We start from the raw sequence: 16116 nt of genomic DNA, 5'->3' as shown, positions 1-16116 counted from the left end.
TTATACATGTAAATATTCATGGATGTGGGCTGATTAAAAGTCTATACAATGTTATGAACTGTTTTCATTTTGAGGACTATAAACCTACCTGTACATTCCATTACAATGTAGTAAAATCCCATGTTGGGCCTGTTGAGGCCAATTATATTACTTGATGCTTTTAGTATTCTAGTAACAGACCAATCTGCTAGGACCCCATAGTAACAATACATCTTAAATTAGACTAACTATGTGTAATGGTTTGTTGCTCTCATCATCAAGATAATAGGTAAAACATATTGCAATTCCTATGCAAATTTACACGTTTCTAGTCCTTTGTTTTATGGAAACAGTTAACAGAATGACTTGGTATATCATTTTAATCAGCTCACATCTATGACTTTTCACTTTGAAGATGAAATATCTTCAGAAAGCATATTTTAGGGTACGTTCTCTCCACAATTCTGTGAATAATTGAAAATCTTTCCAATCTGGCACACCTGGCTCATTTGGTTGTGTATTGTACATCACTATGAATGTTTTAAGATATTATTGGGCATACAACAATATATTTCATACAGGTATGGTCATGCGAAATGTATCCAAAAAGACCCCATTAAGGTGTTTGGCGGCCATATTGGAAAAAAAGTTTTTAATGCATGAATCCTGTGATTTCCCTGTATATACAAATATTTTTAAAACCCTGTTCTAGCCGTGTGTGTGCAATTTGATGGTTCTGTTACAATCCAAAAACATAGCTGCCCCACTACATGGAATTATATGGCTAAGCTTACAACATTCTAATGACAATGGGAAAATATAGGCTAATTTTAACAATAGTTGTAAGTGGTGCTTTCAAAGTTGGTTATGCTACAGTATATATCATTTGAAAGTTAATCTCATGACCTTTCAGAACCACTTGTCAAACAACGTTTAAAATGTATCAGGGTTTCCTTTTTAAACTCATTTATACAGGTAATACTGATATGTACCCTATAGGTCAAAGGTCAAAGTTCTGTTGACCTGAACATTCCCGAAAATGTGTCTGATGGACAGCTGGGAATCTAAACTTTCCAATGATATATGATTAAAGGGTATCAGTGTGCAATAACTTGTTGTATACTGACATTGTTCGTCATGGGGTATAATCCCTATAGGAAAAACGTATGGGTTGGAGGGATGAAAGAAAGCATGATAACACAGAGAAAGCTGACATTTCTGGACTGTTATCACACATTTTCCAACTCTAGGGACATAGCCCTTCAAGAAAATCACTATGAGACATTGTCACCCAAGTGAGCCCGACAGCGAAAATGTGGGGGTCTGGCCCATGGATTATATTTAACTTCAGATGCCCACCTTGCATATTTTTAAATAAACATATACAATGATGTCAGGACAGTGGAATGCAGTGTAGTAGCACAATACCCTAACTTCCTGAGGTCAGGTATTTTTAGGCCTCAGAGAGGAAGCCAGAATTCCTGTTTACGGAACCATGGGTCTCCCAGTGCTGTGTTAGAGAGGATCTGTCCTACTTATGGAAATCACCATTATAAATATCAACCACTACTCACATTGGATACTGTGAGATTGCCACTCTGTCCATCCCAGCCTTACTGTGATGCAAACCTGGATTAAAATATGATTTGAAATTATTTCAAATACTTTAGCTGTGCTTGATTGATCTTACCTGTTGCAGTGGAACCAATAAAAACGTCTCAAAAGTGCAAACCCTGCTCACTTGGCACTCCTGGCAGGCTAAAGCAGACGCTCAAAGCATTTGAAAGATCTCAAATAGTATTTGAACTGAGGTCTGCTGTGATGTTGGTGTGCCGGGGCCTGTTATTATTTCCCTTTTACGTCACAGGAGGGCGCCTTCTTCACAAAAACGGCCTAGGTACCCTTTCAATTGAGGACATAATTGCGTCTATGCTGGACCTGATGTTAACATTTCGTGTGAAAGATAAAAGAGTATGGGGTGTTGAAGTACTTTCTTTGTTTTGCTTCCCTTGAGGTTTATTAGACATGTATGGTGGGTAGTGGTTATTAGTGGTTATGCTGGAGATTATTAAAGAATGCAGGATGGGAAGGAGTATATGAGTGTATGGGAAAATGCTATTTCTGACTAGCCATAATAAAAAACCTTATCCCACCTCGTATATCTCCTCCATTTCCACCGCTCTCAAAGCAGTCAAGGAATTTGAGGAGATAGCAAACTCTAGGTCTATAATGTACATTAAATACAATTATCATCTACATTAGAAGTTCTATACATGCACAGGGTCACCATACTCAATCTACTCACTTATAGTTGTCAAACGTATATAGAGTTAATGTGTCGGAAAGACGGGAATGGGAAATTACCACGTAAAACACAAAATTACATGTCGTGTAAATTAATCTCGGTTACACCAGAACTAAAGTCTCTCGCGCGTAATTGGTCAGTTGCTCCATTAACGTTTACATAGATCTGTCCACGAGAGATTATGGGGAAATAAATCACTGCATGACTTTCTGAGCATTTACACCCATTGGATATAATCTAAAAATATTTTTTTTTATAGTATATTATAGTATACTTTATTATGGTATGGTATTGTAGCCTACCTATAGTAGCTTGTATGCTGTATAGTAGGCTATAGTAGAGTGTATATAGAATATTAGTCATTAATTTACTATAACAACATAATAGTACTACGGGATGTCTTGTACTTAATAAAATAATGGAGTAAGATTTGTTTGCGTTCGTTTTCAAAATAAGATGTGAGTGTACCACACAGACATTGGCTGCCCCAATGAGAGCGGGGAGTCGAGAGCAATTTAAAGCCATGACATCACATTTCATGACGACCGCATCCAAATGCGGAAAGACCTCGTTGCGGCTCTTATTTCAATCTTTCTCTGTTCGAGGAAAATAAGGAATGCAGCTTTTTTTAGACAATACGGAGTATCTCGACTTGATGTGTATTTTTAGACGTGCCCTATTTAACGTTGGTGCTGTATGACTGTCCGTTTATCTCCCTATGAAGCACAATTTTTCTAGACTAGGTAAGTGAATGTTATATTCATCACCGTGTACCGAGGTGCCGTTTTAAAAAAATGCTTACGAGTAACGTTGGGGTGGTGGGACAAACCTTAGACTGGGTATTTAATGTGATGAAGAACGTTGCAAACAATGTATGAGGATGCCACAGAGATGTGTTTGTAGTAGCCTACTCATACTCCCATGTAGGCCTACTTGGCGGTGCCTGTGGTACGTAAACAATGAATTATTATGTGACGTTCATGTCGCTGTATTAATTTAAACGTGAACAGGAAACCGGTTACTCGGGGAACATTTATTACGCCCAGACGGTCATCACGATAATATACAAAATTAAAATCTTGCCATGCATTGGACATCACCTAATATTTTTTTTCTATAGCAAAATACTTATTAAATACTATCTGACTAAAAACAACTCTATGGTGAAGGTGAAGTCTTATTGCCATGTCAGTGCGTGTAAGTGGGAGTTTTGATGGGCTACAACACTGTATCATTAGTGAATAGTAGTTTGCTGTTATTGTCTTATTGTGTCATTATGGAACATGATACAAACTTGATACTTTTCTTAGGCTACAGAACAATGAAGGACAACATCGGTCAGATAGGGCGCAACATCTGCTCAAACTATCTATCAGTCTTGATCCTCTGTAGTCTGTGCTCTGAGGCATGTCACATTTGTAAGCCTGCAGTCAATTTATGCCTTTACTTGCACAGCTATGTCGAGAGAATGAATGCATTGTCATCAGCTTCTCAAGTGAATCCGGCATGCACACATCTTGAAATCGTTTTCCATTATTTTTCAGACTGATTGTTTGGTTTGGAAAGTACAGTAAATCTGGAGTAAATGGCTGCAATATATTCTGGACATTGGCTGCACCTGTTAGCATATTCAAATATTTACTTGAGCCTATCTTGGTCCAAATGGGCCAGTAATGTGTGCCAGCAGCGCTGACTCCAAATGATTCTGACATCACCGCTCTCACAGTCGTGTCAGTAGGGCCGGCTCCTTGGTAAATTAGTCTAGCCAGCTGTAGGTGCACAGGGGCCCTGACCTCCAGGGGGCCCCCATTGATTGTGTTAGTCACTCTTACTCATATATCATTAACATGGCATAAATCATGGCAAAATATGTAGAATTGCAGGGGCCCCCAAAAGGCTAGAGCTGGCCCTGAGAGTCAGTCATCATGATGACTTCTACCTAGGTTGTAAATGTTAAACAAATAGCCTGATATCTTTGGTCAGTGCTAATGTGGTGAGTACATGGCTGTTTCTAACAGTGTCTCAGTACATGATAGTGTGATTTGCAAAGTATGCATCTGATACCTAGATGTATAGCATCAGTAAGCGTACTGCGAGCTGCTGCTTTCAAGGAGCGGGACACTGATACAGACGCCTATAAGAAATCCCACTATGCCCTCAGACGAACCATCAAACAGGCAAAGCTTCAATACAGGACTAAGATTGAATCCTACTACATCGGCTCTGACGCTCGTCGGATGTGGCAGGGCTTGCAAACTACTACGGACTACAAAGGGAAACCGAGCCGTGAGCTGCCCAGTGACGCAAGCGTACCAGATGAGCTAAATGCCTTTTATGCTCGCTTCGAGGCAAGCAACACTGAAGCATGCATGAGAGCACTAGCTGTTCCGGACGACTGTGTGATCATCCTCTCCGTAGCTGATGTGAACAAGACCTTTCAACAGGTCAACATTCACAAAGCCGCAGGGCCAGACAGATTACCAAGACATGTACTCCGAGTATGTGCTGACCAACTGGCAAGTGTCTTCCCTGACATTTTCAACCTGTCCCTAACCCGAGTCTGTAATACCTACAGTATTGCCAGTATAACATCAAATTGATCAGAAATACAGTGTAGACATTGTTAATGTTGTAAATGACTATTGTAGCTGGAAACTGCAGATTTTTTAAATGTAATATCTACATAGGCGTACAGAGGCCCATTATCAGCAACCATCACTCCTGTGTTCCAATGGCACGTTGTGTTAGCTAATCCAAGTTTATAATTTTAAAAGGCTAATTGATCATTAGAAAAACCTTTTGCAATTATGTTAGCACAGCTGAAAACTGTTGTTCTGATTTAAAGAAGCAATAAAACGGGCCTTCTTTAGACTAGTTGAGTATCTGGAGCGTCAGCATTTGTGGGTTCGATTACAGGCTCAAAATGGCCAGAAACAAATAACTTTCTTCCGAAACTCGTTAGTTTATTATTGTTCTGAGAAATTAAGGCTATTCCATGCGACAAATTGCCAAGAAACTGAAGATCTCGTACAACGCTGTGTACTACTCCCTTCACAGAACAGCGCAAACGGCCTCTAACCAGAATAGAATAGAGGAGTGGGAGGCCCCGGTGCACAACTGAGCAAGAGGACAAGTACATTAGAGTATCTAGTTTGAGAAACAGATGGCTCACAAGTCCTCAACTGGCAGCATCATTAAATAGTACCCGCAAAACACCAGTCTCGACGTCAACAGTGAAGAGGCGACTCCGGGATACTGGCCTTCATGGCAGAGTTGCAAAGAAAAGCCCTATCTCAGACTGGCCAATAAAAATAAAAGATTAAGATGGGCAAAAGAACAGACACTGGACAGAGGAAGATTGGAAAATAGTGTTATGGACAGACAAATCTAAGTTTGGGGTGTTCGGAATAGAGGTCGACCGATTAATCAGAATGGGCGATTAATTAGGGCCGATTTCATGTTTTCATAACAATCGGAAATCGTTATTTTTGGACACCGATTTGGCCGTTTAAAAAAAAAATGTACACCTTTATTTTATCTTTATTTAATTAGGCAAGTCAGTTAAGAACACATTCTTATTTTCAATGACGGCCTAGGAACGGTGGGTTAACTGCCTCGTTCAGAACGGGCAGAACGACAGATTTTTACCTTGGGAACCACGCCATCTGTCAAGCATGGTGAGGCAATGTGATGGTCTGGGGGTGCTTTGGTGGTGAAGTGGGAGATTTGTACAGGGAAAAGGGATCTTGAAGAAGGTTATCATTCCATTTTGCAACACCATGCCATACCCTGTGGACGGCGCTTAATTGGAGCCAATTTCCTCCTACAACAGGACAATGACCCAAAGCACAGCTCCAAACTATGCAAGAACTATTTAGGGAAGAAGCAGTCCGCTGGTATTCTGTCTATAATGGAGTGGCCAGCACAGTCACCGGATCTCAACCCTATTGAGCTGTTGTGGGAGCAGCTTGACCGTATGGTACGTAAGAAGTGCCAATCCAACTTGTGGGAGGTGCTTCAGGAAGCATGGGGTGAAATCGCTTCAGATTACCTCCACAAATTGATAGCTAGAATGCCAAAGGTCTGCAAGGTTGTAATTGCTGCAGATTGAGGATTCTTTGACGAGGGCAAAGTTTGAAGGACACAATTATTATTTCAATAAAAAATCTGTATTTATAACCTTGTCAACGTCTTGACTATATTTCCTATTCATTTAAAAACTCATTTCATGTATGTTTTCATTGAAAACAAGGACATTTTCTAAGTGACCCCAAACTTTTGAACGGTTGTGTATATACTAGGTGGTGTCAGAGGAATGCCCTTAAAGTCATAGGCTGTTCTCTCTGCTACCGCACGGTAATCGGTACCGGAGTGCCAAGTCTAGGTCCAAAAGGCTCCTTAGCAGCTTCTACTCCCAAGCCATAAGACTGCTGAATAATTAATCAAATGGCCACCCGGACAATTTATTGACCCCCTCCTTGTTTTTACACTGCTGCTACTCACTGTTTATTATCTATGCATAGTCACTTTACGCCTACATACATGTACAAATTACCTCGACTAACCTGTACCCCCGCACATTGACTCGGTACCGGTACTGCTTGTATATAAGCTCGTTATTGTTATTTTATTGTGTTACTATTTTATTTTGTCAATATTTTTCTTAACTCTAGTAAGCATTTCACGGTAAGGTTGTCTTGGCCGCATGTGACAAATAAAATAGCATTTTATTTTGCCTAGAATTAAAAAGTTGTGACGCTTTAATGCTTCCTCAAGATAAGTAAGCAACCTGCAAATTTGAGTAGAAATGTACCAAAACCCTTTAGACATCACCCATCTTCACGTTCAGATCATTGGTCAATAACCATAATTTGATTTGGTTTATTCATCTCTCTAGTTGATCAAAAGGGGGGGAATAACTCAATTGGTGATCTCGTGCTTGTGTGTTTTGTACCAACACATGATTATACAGTGATCTTTGATAGTAATTGAATTACCAAGTTGTTGACTAGAGCTATAATAATTTCATAAATTGATTTACTTTGATCTCTACTCCTGATATTATTAACTGAGTAAGACTTTGTTCTGAGAGTTGGCGTACAGGAGAAGGCTCGACCGCACCTCTTCCCCTTCAGGAGGTTGAAAAAGTTTGGCATGGGCTCTCAAATCCTCAAAGTCCTACAACTGCGACACTGAGAGTATCTTGACTGGCTGCATCACTGCTTGGTATGGCAACAGCACCTCTTTTATATATATATATATATATATATATATAAGTCGGCCAAACACGGACAAGCTGGGCCAATTGTGCGCTACAGCCTGGATTTAAACCAGGGTGTCTGTAGTGACGCCTCTAGCACTGAGCTGCAGTGCCTTAGATCACTGTGCCACTCAGGAGCCTAATCAGGTGGTGTGAAAGGAAGGCGCAGAAAATTGGTAAAGACTCCTGCCACCCAAGCCATAAACTGTTCTCTTTGCTTCCGCACGGCAAGCAGTACCGGTGCAACAGTTTCTATCCCCAAGCCATAAGACTGCTAAATGGCTAACAAAATGGCTACACGGACTATCTGAGTTGACCCTTGTGTTTATACAATTGAAGTCGGAAGTTTACATACACTTAGGTTGGAGTCAATAAAACTCGTATTTCAACCACTCCACAAATTTCTTGTTAACAAACTATAGTTTTGGCAAGACAAGTTTATGCATGACACAAGTAATTTTTCCAACAATTGTTTACAGACAGATTATTTCACTTATAATTCACTGTATCACAATTCCAGTGGGTCAGAAGTTTACATACACCAAATTGACTGTGCCTTTAAACAGCTTGGAAAATTCCAGAAAATTATGTCATGGCTTTAGAAGCTTCTGATAGGCTAATTGACATAATTTGAGTCAGTTGGGGGTGTACCTGTGGATGTATTTCAAGGCCTACCTTTAAACTCAGTGCCTCTTTGCTTGACATCATGGGAAAATCAAAAGAAATCAGCCAAGACCTCAGAAAAAAAATTGTAGACCCCCACAAGTCTGGTTCATCCTTGGGAGCAATTTCCAAATGCCTGAAGGTACCACGTTCATCTGTACAAACAATAGTACGCAAGTATAAACACCATGGGACCACGCAGCCGTCATACCGCTCAGGAAGGAGACGTGTTCTATCTCCTAGAGATGAATGTACTTTGTTGCGAAAAGTGAAAATCAATCCCAGAACAACAGCAAAGGACCTTGTGAAGATGCTGGAGGAAACAAGTACAAAGTATCTATATCCACAATAAAACGAGTCCTATATCGACATAACCTGAAAGACCTCTCAGCAAGGAAGAAGCCACTGCTCCAAAACCGCCATAAAAAAGCCAGACTACGGTGTGCAACTGCACATGGGGACAAAGATTGTACTTTTTGGAGAAATGTCCTCTGGTCTGATGAAACAAAAATAGAACTGATAATGACCATTGTTATGTTTGGAGGAAAAAGGGGGGATTGCAAGCCGATGAACACCCTTCCAACCATGAAGCATGGGGGTGGCAGCATCATGTTGTGGGGGTGCTTTGCTGCAGGAGGGACTGGTGCACTTCACAAAATAGATGGCGTCATGAGGAAGAAAATTATGTGGATATATTGAAGTAACGTCTCAAGACATCAGTCAAGAAGTTAAAGCTTGGTCGCAAATGGGTCTTCCAAATGGACAATGACCCCAAGCATACTTCCAAAATTGTGGCAAAATGACATAAGGACAACAAAGTCAAGGTATTGGAGTCGCCATCACAAAGCCCTGACCTCAATCATATAGAACAGTTGTGGGCAGAACTGAAAAAGTGTGTGCGAGCAAGGAGGCCTGCAAACCTGACTCAGTTACTCCAGCTCTGTCAGGAGGAATGGGCCAAAATTCACCCAACTTATTGTGGGAAGCTTGTGGAAGGCTACCAGCAATGTTTGACCCAAGTTAAACAATTTAAAGGCAATGCTACCAAATACTAATTGAGTGTCTAAACTTCTGACCCACTGGGAATGTGATGAAAGAAATAAAAGCTGAAATAAATCATTCTCTCTACTATTATTCTGACATTTCACATTCTTAAAATAAAGTGGTGATCCTAACTGACCTAAGACAGGGAATTTGTACTATGATTAAATGTCAGGAATTATGAAAAACTGAGTTTAAATGTATTTGGCTAAGGTGTATGTAAACTTCCGACTTCAACTGTAGCTTCTTACATTGTCATGTACTTCTTATTTAAATTTTGTTTGTTTTTGTTGGATATAGCGCTTGCAAGAAAGGCATTTTACTGTACTTGTGCATGTGACATTTAAAACGTAACTTGATTGAGTCACTCACTGTTGTGCAGTACGAGCCATGTGATTTAGTTACAGTATGGGATTCACATCTAAATGTTTGCCAGCTATATATCGTTTAACTGTCTAAAATGTGCTTAATGTTCCGCAGTTATGCATTTTTGGTTTGCAAATTTAGTAGCTACTTAGCTAAGTGGTTAGCTTCTTCCACAATCAAGCTTTGCTTGGTAACAGCAGAGAATCCCTACCTGGATCAAGAGCCTGGCTGTTTAGTATTTGTTTTGTGCGTGCAGCAGACTGTGTAGCATTTTTGAATTACTTGTATAACATTATGAGCTGGAATGTCTGTCCTGCAAATACTTTAGGTCAGAGAGACCTGTATAAAAGTTTGCGCGCTCGTTGGCGTTCTCTATGGGATCTTACATGTACTTGTTAGCATTGCTAACCTTCGGATTACAAAGGCTCAGTGGGGTTTGAAAACAGTGGCCCTTCTGTTCAGTGCCAGTATTACCGAATATCCCACTATGGCAAAAGGTCGGTATGAATGTATTATAATCTGGATACCGCCCAAGCCTAATTTATGTCTTGATTTCATTCGGTCAGCGAGACGGCAGAGAGGAATTACAGAAGGCATCATCTCTAAAGCCATAGGTAAACGCTCTAGTCATGAAGATGCAGTATCTCTGACCCTTTTTAAGAGATTCAATCAGGTACTGGACAAGCCATGGGGAAGTCTGTTGGTCTCAAAACTACCATCTGTGCCTGATGGAGTGAGACATTTCAGATGCATGTAACACGGCTCAATTTTGATACTAGACCTGCTTTCAAACCAGACTCCTGGTTCTGAATATGAGCCCTAGCCAAAAGTAGTGCACTAAATAGGAAATAGGGTTTCTTTTTGGGACACAGACCTTGTGTCCAATACTAGTTGACACCATTGTTTTCAGATGGAGTGTCACCATTAGATCCTCAAACACCATTATACCGCCAATGTGACCTTGTTAGAAAGCAATGCGTTTGATATGTAGGGAAAGTGAGTATCTGATCACAGTCCGTTGAGCAGGCCAATGCTCAGATACACTCCCACGCATCATTAGCCCCCCATTACCCTAACAGACACCTACTCAGGTTTCCGCGTTGCTAAGCATCAACCAATCGCCGGTCCCCTCTTAAACGATAAAGTGAAATGGAGAGGAAACAATTTAATATGAGCTCCTTTTTTATTTTGTTTCACTTTGATGTAAGTGTGGTTGTCAGGGCTGGTGCTTGCACGGCTTTAAATGGGGAACATCTGGGTCGAGCCCTTGAGAGTGCCTCCACCCCCCATCATAACCTATTGCTGTGTAAGTTGTCTGTGCAGATCCGAACTAATTGGTTTCATTTTATTTTACAAGCCTATTTTCTCACTGCACTAAAACTCTTAAAGTGCATTTAAAGGGAATACTCATTACGTTCTGCTAATACACTGCTCAAAAAAATAAAGGGAACACTTAAACAACACAATGTAACTCCAAGTCAATCACACTTCTGTGAAATCAAACTGTCCACTTAGGAAGCAACACTGATTGACAATAAATTTCACATGCTGTTGTGCAAATGGAATAGACAAAAGGTGGAAATTATAGGCAATTAGCAAGACACCCCCAATAAAGGAGTGGTTCTGCAGGTGGTGACCACAGACCACTTCTCAGTTCCTATGCTTCCTGGTTGATGGTTTTTAGGTCACTTTGAATGCTGGCGGTGCTCTCACTCTAGTGGTAGCATGAGACGGAGTCTACAACCCACACAAGTGGCTCAGGTAGGCAGTTCATCCAGGATCGGCACATCAATGCGAGCTGTGCAAAAAGGTTTGCTGTGTCTGTCAGCGTAGTGTCCAGAGCATGGAGGCGCTACCAGGAGACAGGCCAGTACATCAGGAGACGTGGAGGAGGCCGTAGGAGGGCAACAACCCAGCAGCAGGACCGCTACCTCCGCCTTTGTGCAAGGAGGTGCACTGCCAGAGCCCTGCAAAATGACCTCCAGCAGGCCACAAATGTGCATGTGTCTGCTCAAACGGTCAGAAACAGACTCCATGAGGTGCGTATGAGGCCGACGTCCACAGGTGGGGGTTGTGCTTACAGCCCAGCACCGTGCAGGACGTTTGGCATTTGCCAGAGAACACCAAGATTGGCAAATTCGCCCCTGCGCCCTGTGTCTTTCACAGATGAAAGAGCAGGTTCACACTGAGCCACATGAGCACATGTGACAGACGTGACAGGAGTCTGGAGACGCCCGTGCGAAGGAACGGTTCTGCTTCCTGCAAAAAAAACAATTCCTTCAAGCAATGGAAGACCGTTTGGCGGTTGGGTCAGTCATGGTGTGGAAGTAGGCAATTTACTTTGCTGGCGGCCGCACGCCCCTCCAGTGTGCTCACAGAGGTCATAGCCTGACTCCATTAGGTGGCTACCGAGATGGAGATCCTCAGACCCCTTGTGAGGACCATTGCTGGACACATTGCACATGTTGTCGGCCTGCGTGAGTCATTTTACGGAGGCTCTGCAGATGCACGCTCCTCTACAAACGGCCGAGGCAGCCGTCCTGCTGCTGGCGGTTGTTGCCCCTCCTACGGCCTAACTCCACGTCCTTCCTGATGTACGGCCGTGTCTCCTAGGTAGCCGCCTCCATGCCTCTGGGAACACTACGCTGACAGACACAGCAAACCTTTTTGCCACAGCTCGCATTGATGTGCCATCCTGGATGAACTGCACTACCTGAGCCACTTGTGTGGGGTGTAGACTCCGTCTCATGCTACCACTGGAGTGAGAGCACCGCCAGCATTCAAAAGTGACCAAAACATCAGCCAGGAAGCATAGGAACTGAGAAGTGGTCTGTGGTCACCACCTGCAGAATCACTCCTTTTTTGGGGGTGTCTTGCTATTTGCCTATAATTTCCACCTTTTGTCTATTCCATTTGCACAACAGCATGTGAAATTTATTGTCAATCAGTGTTGCTTCCTAAGTGGACAGTTTGATTTCATAGAAGTGTGATTGACTTGGAGTTACATTGTGTTGTTTAAGTGTTCCCTTTATTTTTTTGAGCAGTGTAGTTTCAGCCCAACCGAATCGCCCCCTCGTCAGTTTTCCTTCACTGTTTGAAGATTGTTTTAGGGGTCTTGGGGAGATTTATTTAGGAAGACATCAGATTGTTTGTGTCGACTGTTTTAGTGTGTGATTTATTTGATGTTGAGGATATTCATCTCTCTGATCTGTACTGTCTCCTGTGATGTAGTCTATCACAGTGTCAGTTTGTGCTGCATCAGTATTTGGCTTTGTTTTGGGTCTCTTGGACAAGGCACTCCCACAGGGTGTAGTAGTCCCTTTAAATCGACGGCAGAATTTCAGCCAAATTTTGCCTCTCGCCCTCCCTTCCTCCATTCTTCCATTTGCTTCCATCGTTTTTCCACATTGCTTTGTTCTAATGTTTCAGTCCTCCAGAGAATCAAAACATCAATGCTCGTTCAAGGCCTTAATCTTGTCCTTAGTTTGTCTAAGTTTGGAGAGTAAAGAATTCATGTCTTAGTGGAATATACTTTATTTGTTATGTAGTTTATTTGACCCCCTATTTTAAAGTGAAAACATCTTACTGATGTTTAGGGACATTTAAACCCTTTAGAAACTTTTCAATGTGACCTAACCACTGTATATCAAAAGAGATTGTTTGCTGAACAGTATAGATCAGTGTGCTGTCCGCCCATTGTGTTAAGTGTTATCCCATTATTGAATGCAAGGATTGCTCTGATTAACACCAGCATGAATACCCTATCTAGGCCTATACTCTGAACTTTCACATGCCCATGCCAGATGGTGCTCCTCTGGTTTCTTTATTCTCGCCTCCTGTCTGCCACCCTTTTCTAATCATGCTGAAATCACAAATCCTGCTTAAGGGATCTGCCCCAGCCCTCAACTACAGCAGAAACATTAGCCCTCCCTGCCGCCTGCTCAAAGGCCTGTGTGGGCTGGATGGAGTGAGTGGATTTTCTTGTTCAAGAAGTTTAGTCAAACCAACCATTGGTTTGACTATTCTTCTCCTACTGAAGGCACGCAATCATGTTGACCTGTAGTCTGTGTTTTGAAAGGGCTGTCTTCCAGGGTATGAAGATTTATTCCAGAAATTCAAAACTATTATATCCATGTCTCAAATGGAACCCTATTCCCTACATAGTGCACTACTTTTCAACAGCCCTGGTCTCAGGTAGTGCACTATGTATGGAACAGTGTGCCGTTTGGGATGCACAAATACGCTCTCCCTCGACAAGGTGGTTGCAATAATGAGGTCAGCTGAAATGATCAGAGGTTGTTGAGAGAAATGTTCCTCACAGGCTAGCATCCTATGCATGTTGGATAACAGAGTTTGTGTTAACCACAGTGGGCGTTATCATTCAAAACAACGGTTACAGAATTTGTAAGTAAATTGAGTAGTAATACTGAATGAGTTTTGTCAAAAGTTCAAGTGCACTGCATGTGGGCAATTCCACGGTGACCGAATTGCGCTGAGACTCAGATTTTTCACTTCAAATGTATGCCGAACAAAAACCCTTGCTTTCAAAGTTTAACAAACCATACATGTCTATGCACAAGGAGTACCTTTAGTATTTTTAAAATATTTTTACAATTTATACAGAATTTTACAAAGACACATTTACTGGAAGAACTGTGCAAATGCAAAGTTTGGTAACAGAATTTCAGTCAAATCTCCCTCAGTTTGTTTTTAGTTTTCCAAAAACTAAAAAATATCTGCCCGATTTTAAGATTCATCGATGTCTGCAGAAAGAATGGGGTGTCGTCTATGACATGACACATTAACTTAGAAAAAAATCTATTTTGGTTATGGAACTACAGCAAGTGAAGTGGATTTACACCCGGTAACGGAATGTACTTCACAGAAATGCATAATTATGTATATGAATGTCATTCTCTTCGTTGTGATGTCACGCCCTGATCTGTTTCACCTGTCCTTGTGCTTGTCTCAACCCCCCCCCCCCCCTCCAGGCTGTCGCCCATTTTTTCCCCATTATCCCCTGGGTTGTCTGTTGCCAGTTTGTTTTGTTTGTCAAGTCAACCAGCGTTTTTCTCAGCTCCTGCTTTTCCCCAGTCTCTCTTTTTCTCGCCCTCCTGGTTTTGAACTTTGCCTGTCCGGACTCTGAGCTCGCCTGTCTGACCACTCTGCCTGACCCTGCCTGCCGCCCTGACCCATTGCCCCTAATCTGGATTTCTGACCTCTGCCTGACCTGAGCCTGCCTGCCGTCCTTGTACCTTGGTCCCACCACTCTGGATTATCGACCCCTGCTTGCCTTGACCTGTCGTTTGCCTGCCCATGTTGCTGTAATAAACATTGTTACTTCAACACAGTCTGCACTTGGGTCTTACCTGAAACGTTATAGATGTACCCTAAATAGTTACACGTATCAATATGGAATATCCTCCTTTGCATATTTGGGTATTATTCTGCACACTGGCTATTTTAATGAGCTCTGACCCCAAACAAGACCAAATTTAGTTGGACCGGAACAAATCTGAACCAGTCATAGACGTCTATGTTTCACAAGTTTGGACATCAAGGTAGAGTATAGTTCAATACATTATAGTGTACTCAACTCTAGTGTGCTCTACAGTACAGCACTGTACTCTACTTTTCTTTACTGTACAGAACTATACTTTTCTTTACTGTGCTGTGCTGTCCAAACTTGTGAACCCAACTGTGCTTTGTGACTGCTATGATTTCCCGTTGTAGCCAATTCAATTACAGACATTTTGTTAGCAGTTTTGTATAAAAAAAATGGAATCACTTTTTATAATTCATTACTGGGTCTTCCTTTCCTGTGGCGGTCTTCATGAGAGCCAGTTTCATCATAGCGATTGATGGTTTTTGCGACTGCACTTGAAGAAATGTTCAAAGTTCTTGAAATGTTCTGCACTGACTGACCTTCATGTCTTAAAGTAATGATGGCTGTCGTTTCTCTTTGCTTATTTGAGCTGTTCTTGCCATAATATGGACTTGGTCTTTTACCAAATAGGGCTATCTTCTGTATACCACTCCTACCTTGTCACAACACAACTGATTGGCTGAAACGCATTAGGAAGGAAAGAAATTTAACAAGGCACACCTGTTAATTGAAAAGGCATTCCAGGTGACTACATCATGAAGCTGGTTGAGAGAATGCCAAGAGTGTGATGTCTTCACTATTATTCTGCTATGTAGAAAATAGTAAAAATAAAGAAAACCCCCAATATATTATTTTGTAAATATATTTTCCACTAACCCTACCACCCCTCCCCTAATTGGAGAACACTATTTTTTTTATTTTTTTTTGTTTCACCTTTATTTAACCAGGTAGGCTAGTTGAGAACAAGTTCTCATTTGCAACTGCGACCTGGCCAAGATAAAGCATAGCAGTGTGAACAGACAACACAGAGTTACACATGGAGTAAACAATAAACAAGTCAATAACATGGTAGAAAAAAAAGAGAATCTATATACAATGTGTGCAAAAGGCATGAGG

General features: G+C 41.6%; 1 protein-coding gene across 1 annotated transcript in view; it reads left to right on the top strand.

Moving 5' to 3' along the window:
* The first annotated feature begins 2836 nt into the window (after positions 1-2836).
* LOC111965425 (nck-associated protein 5-like) overlaps positions 2837-16116 on the top strand; it is a 125380-nt gene continuing 112100 nt past the window's right edge. The window contains exon 1 of the mRNA XM_023989635.2: positions 2837-3027. The gene's annotated coding sequence lies outside the window, so the exon portion shown is untranslated. The remainder of the gene's footprint in view (positions 3028-16116) is intronic.

Source organism: Salvelinus sp. IW2-2015, linkage group LG1 (genome assembly GCF_002910315.2).
Source record: "Salvelinus sp. IW2-2015 linkage group LG1, ASM291031v2, whole genome shotgun sequence".
Taxonomy (NCBI): domain Eukaryota; kingdom Metazoa; phylum Chordata; class Actinopteri; order Salmoniformes; family Salmonidae; genus Salvelinus; species Salvelinus sp. IW2-2015.
Note: the sequence above shows the minus strand (reverse complement) of the source record. Positions and strands in the feature narration are given on the sequence as shown.